The sequence below is a fragment of the Triticum dicoccoides genome, chromosome 7A (assembly GCF_002162155.2).
Source record: "Triticum dicoccoides isolate Atlit2015 ecotype Zavitan chromosome 7A, WEW_v2.0, whole genome shotgun sequence".
NCBI classification, from domain to species: domain Eukaryota; kingdom Viridiplantae; phylum Streptophyta; class Magnoliopsida; order Poales; family Poaceae; genus Triticum; species Triticum dicoccoides.
Genome location: NC_041392.1, coordinates 18547871 through 18554121, shown reverse-complemented (window position 1 = coordinate 18554121; position 6251 = coordinate 18547871).

Here is a 6251-nt window from a genome sequence, read left to right as displayed (position 1 = left end):
AATGAAAAGTTAGTAATAGTTACCATCATCAACTTCTCCCTATTCAAGGTAAGTCGTTGCCTCTGCGCTTGAGTTTTGGTCATCTTTTGATGCAGGTAGATGTGGTAGTACTGCGAGACGGCAACCCAGCGCACCTCGTACTACAACTGACGAGCTTTCTTCTTCGCAGCCGCAAGCAAGACCACGTCGGCTCTGGCCTTGTGCTCGTCAAGAACTCTATAGAGTTGCTGCAATCATGCATAAACCAGAAGCAAACAAGGCATGAGTTGAGTGATTCAATGATAAACTATGAACGAAACTGAAGACAAGTGATTCAGAAGAAAACTTACCCAAAATTTGGTGATCACGGCCTTAGCGGCCGTCCCGTACTCCGCGTTGCTGCAAGCCTCGTAGTGGGCCCAGCTCGTGGCCAAAACCCGCAGGTGCGGGTCCCTGTTTGGCCGCGGGCAGAATAGGCCAGGCCAAAACTCCTTCAACAGGACAGTGATAAGGCCGTTTGGTTTACGGCCCTTTCCGCGAAGGATCCAGTTTCTGCAAAAGAATCAAATGATTGCCATATGTACAATAAGAAAATGTTGTCGTGTGTTGAAAATATGATTGAGAGGCACGTACTCTATCCCCACATGTTCAATGAGCCACTTGTGCTCCTCGATAGAAGGTGGTGTAGGTAGTCCGGCATTACCACGCAGCCACCCCTACGGAGCTCCCGGTGGCAAGTCACCCCACAACTCGGGATCAACCTCCCCTCCACCCTCCTCGCCCTCCTCCTCACCCTCCTCCTCGGCCTCCTCCTCCTCGCGCTCCTCCTCCTCGCCCTCCTCCTCCTCGCCCTCCTCCTCCTCGCCATCAGGAACATACTCCTCCTCCTTAGACTCAGAAGGTGCCTCTGTATAGGAGGGCATCGAAGAAGACCTGCCTATTTCGGACACGGCCCGGAGTTTTTTGCCCCGGCTGCCTCTCCCCCCACCTCCTCCTCCTCTAGGGGCTCTCCCCCCACCGCCTCCTCCTCTAGGGTCTCCTCCCCCGACCCCTCCACCTCCCTGTGAGGTGTCATCCTCGCGTAGTCAGGAGGGAACCTTGTGGGATCATCCACTCCGAGTAAGTTCTTTGAATTTACTGAGGAAACTGGCGCCGCTGGACTTGCCCATGATTAGCAAACCTGCATTGAGAAGAGAATAAACAATTAGTAAGGATATCAATTAAACAAGCATACAGGAAAAACATTAATACCAGAAGAGCACATTAAGCATACTATTGTAATGATCATTAAAAGAACTTACATTTTCTAGAACCCATATGAATCATCACTATTGTAATCTATTTGTGGATCGGTCTCATCATCACTATCACGCATATCTTCTTCGTTGTCTGACAGAGGTGGAGGCTCTTCCTCATCGTCAGCGTCTTCATTTAACTTTTCAAGCATAATTATGTCTCTTTGATTCACAGCTGCCTCACCATCAATCCGTGCGTCGTCGTCGTTTGGGTCCAGGTCAACATAACCCAAGTCATCATCCTCGTTGTTTCGGACCACGTGATCATGTTCCTCTTGATAGAACACTCCCTCGTATGTCATGGGGTTTATGTTGTAGTAATCATCATCGTTCGGGTCCGGTAGCTTACCATGCGGCGACACCTTGAACACAACTTCCCTACCCTTTAGGTACTCTTTCTGGCATGGGTAAGGCAGATAATATACTTGTGTGGCCTGGGTAGCGGCGATAAAGAGATCAGCTCCGGCATAGACGGATGATGGTTTAACTTCAACTAAACCAACAGAAGGCGTATGTCTCAGACCCTTTTTGGGGTCGAACCATCGGCATTTGAACACAGTGAGACTTAGGTGTTCGCGGCCACGTTTGAATGTAAGCTCGTATATTTTTCCTACCCATCCATAGTAATCTAATTTATTATCTCCTTCAGTGAAGACTCCGGTATTTCTGGTTTTGGGATCAGGCCGACTGTTCTGGTGCTCCTCTGTATGGAAGCGATACCCATTCACATCATACTTTTCGCATGTCATGACGACAGGGTCAAAACCCATGGAAACCCATCTCAATTCTTCATCCATTGATTCGGTCGGATCATTTCCCTACAAGTTTAATTGAAATTATAGGGTGCATGAGTTTAATTGAAATTATAGGGTGCATGAGTTTAATTGAAAGTGTGAAAAATTACTTTCTCCATGAACCATGCAACGAAAATTTTCCTTCCATCAGCACCCTTTCAGAGAAGAGCAAGTGCCTCCGCTTCAGTAGGAGGCAGCATTCCCGTCCATTCTTCTTCAATGAATTGACTACAATAAGAAAAGCGGTATAAGAACTAGGCAAAGTGAACATGACGAATTGACTAAAAGAATGGTGCAAAGGTATTACCTCATCCACTCATCCTCAACATCCTTGATGTTGTGCAAGATATAGAACATGACATCCTCCCACTCATCTCGTGGCATGAGATAAGGTTTCGAGCATCCAACCCTACCACCTTGCCCGATGAATAGAGGCAACTTGGGTTTATACTTGGGTTCTTCTGTATTGTATCGAGACACCTTATGGTGCAACGTGGGAACATGGTCCGGATAGTAGGCTGTCATGAGGTCTGCCACCTCCTCTAGGATAACTGCCTCAGCTATGGAAGCTTCAATCTTAGCTTTGTTTCCACATTTCTGCCTCAGATGCTTGTTTTGTCTCTCAGGGCCGTACTGCCAACGATTCTGCACAGGGCCCTCCAACAATACCTCGTTCGGGAGGTGCAAAATGAGATGTGTCATCAGAGTAAAGAAGCCTGGCGGGAAGATCTTCTCTAGCTTGCATATCAACTCCAACACCCTCTTATGCATTTCTTTTATCTTCTCAGGACATACTTCTTTAGCACAAAGCGTGCGGAAGAAATGTCTTAATTCCGCAAGCACACGCCAGACACACTCGGGAACATAGCCCCGAACCATCACCGGCATAATCCGCTTAATCCATACATGATAGTCATGACTCTTGAGCCCGGTTACTCTGCCCATTGAAAGATTGACCCCCTTACTTATATTTGACGCATAACCATCAGTGAACTCCACGATGTGTTTCAGCCACTTGAATGCCTCCATCTTATGATCCTTTTTAAGTACGAAGTCAGCATCTGGCTTGAACCAAGATTTTTGACTGCCTGTGGGAGGCTGCATGTGTAGACGTGGTCTATCACAAATATTCTATTGATCAACTCTAGCATTAACATTATCCTTTGTCCTATCAGGAATGTTGAGGATCATGCGAAAAAGGGACTCTGCGACATTCTTTTCGGTGTGCATCACGTCTATGTTGTATGGAAGTTTGAGGTCCTTAAAATAGGGAAGCTCCGTGAAGGGGGTAATGTGAGTCTAGTTGTGCGTCTCACCATATCCTTCAAAAAAAATTCCCTTTACCTTTTCCTTTGCCCTCGTCCTCGTCTTCGCCTGTGGCTTTGCCTTTGCCTTTGCCTTTCCTTCACCGACAGGCTTAAGAGCTTTCAGCTGAGCAAGCACATCCGCACCAGAAAACGTTGGAATCTCGTTTACTTCATGGACAACTTTGCCTTTTGTGAAGGTCTTCTTGTCTTCCCTATCAGGATGGTCTGGAGGGAGGAACTGTCGATGCAGGTCAAATGCAACATACTTGCCACCCTTCTTCAGCCAAATGAAAATCAAGGCCTGCATGCACACTAGGCAAGGCATCTTTCCACTTGTACACCATCCGCAGAACAGGGCATAACTGGGAAATTCATGCATGCAATATTGTAGCCAAACTTTCATCAAGAATTTTTTTTGCAGATGTCGGTCGTATGTCAACCTTGGGAAGTACCAAGAATGGTGCAAATCATCCACCAACGGCTGCATAACACTCAAATTCTTCCCCGGATATTCAGGCCCCGGAATTATAAGCGACAGGAACATGGTCTTGAATTGCATTATGGCGTCGGGAGGGAGATTGAGCGGAATAACAAATACGACCAACAGCTGTATTGATTAGACGACATACCATATGGATTGAACCCATCACCTGTTATAGCAATTCTGACATTCCCAGCCTCGGCTGCTTCCTTCGGGTACTCTATATCGAATGACTTCCATGCTTCACCTCCTGATGGATGTACAATTTTTTTTGGATTGTACCTTTTCCCTTCCTTGTGCCACTTCATCATTTTGGCAGACTCCTCGGTGATGAAAAGGCGCTGCAGTCTTTTTATAAAATCAAGATACCAAAGAACCTTCACAGGGATTTTAGCTGCTGCTTCTGACCATGCTTATCGACCACCTCAATATACCGAGAGGAACCGCACTTCCTACAGTACTTGTCATCCGCATACTCATGCCTAAACAAAAGGCAATTCTTTGGACAAACATGTATTTTCTCATAGTCCATGGAGAGCGCCTTCATGATTTTCTTCGTAGCGTACATGGTTTTCGGTAGTTCATGGCCCTCAGGCAGGCTGTTAGCCCATACTCCCAGAAATGCTTCGAAGCAACCTCGGCTACAGCCGTACTCAGCCTTGACTGCCATTAGTTGCGAGATGGCATCCAACACAGATAGCTTGGCACCCTCATAGAGAGGTTTCTTTGACGAGGCCAAGATTTCCAGGAAGGCCTTTGCGGTTTCCTCCGGCTCCTCCGGTTCATTCGCTGAATGTGACGGAGGTGTCGGCTGTGCAGCAAAGACATCATCTAGCATGTCTCTAACCCCATCGTCCTCATAACCAGCAATGTGTTGTCATATCAAATCCTCTCTACCACGGTCCCGCTGGGCAAAGTTTATCGTCATATTAAAGTTGGGCATAAATCCATGCGTGAGAAGGTGCTTAGTCATCTCACTCTTATCTCTGCGGATACGTCTCTTACATCTGGCACACGGGCATTCCGGCACCATCCTCATTGGACTATGGAATATCTCTTTCGAAAATACATCAGTTTTCTCAACCCACTCTGTTGTTACTTGATTCTGACGGAAAAACCCACTACACATCCACTGATTATCTGCCATCTCTGCTTTATTGGAAGCCACACAACAAAATTAAGGATTCATTTAAATTACTCACATCAGTATTTTATTTTTTACAAGGTTGACGAGAAACGACATTTAATCCACCTACATCTCTAATAGGTAAAGATGGGTCCTAATCCCACCCGAGAATGTGTAGATTGAGTATGTTGTCCATGCATGCTCTACCCCATTCCGAGACAAAATTTCGGCAGCACCTCCCCGCTGTTCTCCAAATACACGTCTCGGCAAAATGCCGAGAGAATGTGCATCCGGAGAACAACAGGGATGCGCCGCCGAAATCCTGTCTCAGAACGGGGTAGAGCATGAACAACGTACCCAATCTACACATCCTTGGGCTGTCCGTGGAAAGCGCTGGACAATCCGAAAGAGCTGCGGTGATAAATATGCAATTGAATGCATATTTATCGATGCAACCCTTTCGGACGGGAGACCTTGGTTATGCGACTTGATGTGAAAATTTAATCTAGTGACATGGAAAAAAAGTGGACGAGGTCATGGAATTGTTGCTCACCCTCCGATGTAGAGGATGCAGTCGATCAAAGGAGGGACGATCGTGGACCAACACCTCCAACGTCGACGGTCACTCCACGAAGATGGAACACCACAAATCCTGTTAATTCGACCAAGTGAAAAAAATTAGGTCTTGACCTCACATTAACCATTTGGCACAACATTATGAATCGACATGAAACAACATGCCAAATTGCAAAAAAAATCTTTATTAAGTATTTTAGAAACCAAGTGCCTCGATTTGCTTCTTATATATGAATCAACATGACCAAAACACTAACTTGACCAATATTCATCCATCTATCACAAACTTGCCCAACATCTAATTCATCTATATTCACAAACTTAGTAAAAACTATCTAGTATGTATCTAAATACCTAATAAAACTACACAAAACTATCTAGTATGTATCTAAATATCCATCCATCTATCTATTCATCTAGCATCCATCCATCTATGTAGCATCTATCTAAGCCAGCATGAACACGAGCACGTCCGGCGATGGAGGGGGTGCTCACTGGGGCTGGGGGGAAAGGCGGCGTCCGGCGGTGGAGGGAGGTGCTCACAGGGGCTCGAGGGCACGGCGGTGGATGAGCAGGGCCGGCCGAAGCCGCGCCCACACGTGCTTGTCGGGGCGGCCTGCGGGCTCCGGGAGGCCGAGCCAGGGGCGGGGAGCCCTGCGACCGGCGGCGGCGCGAGACGGGATCGGCGCGGGG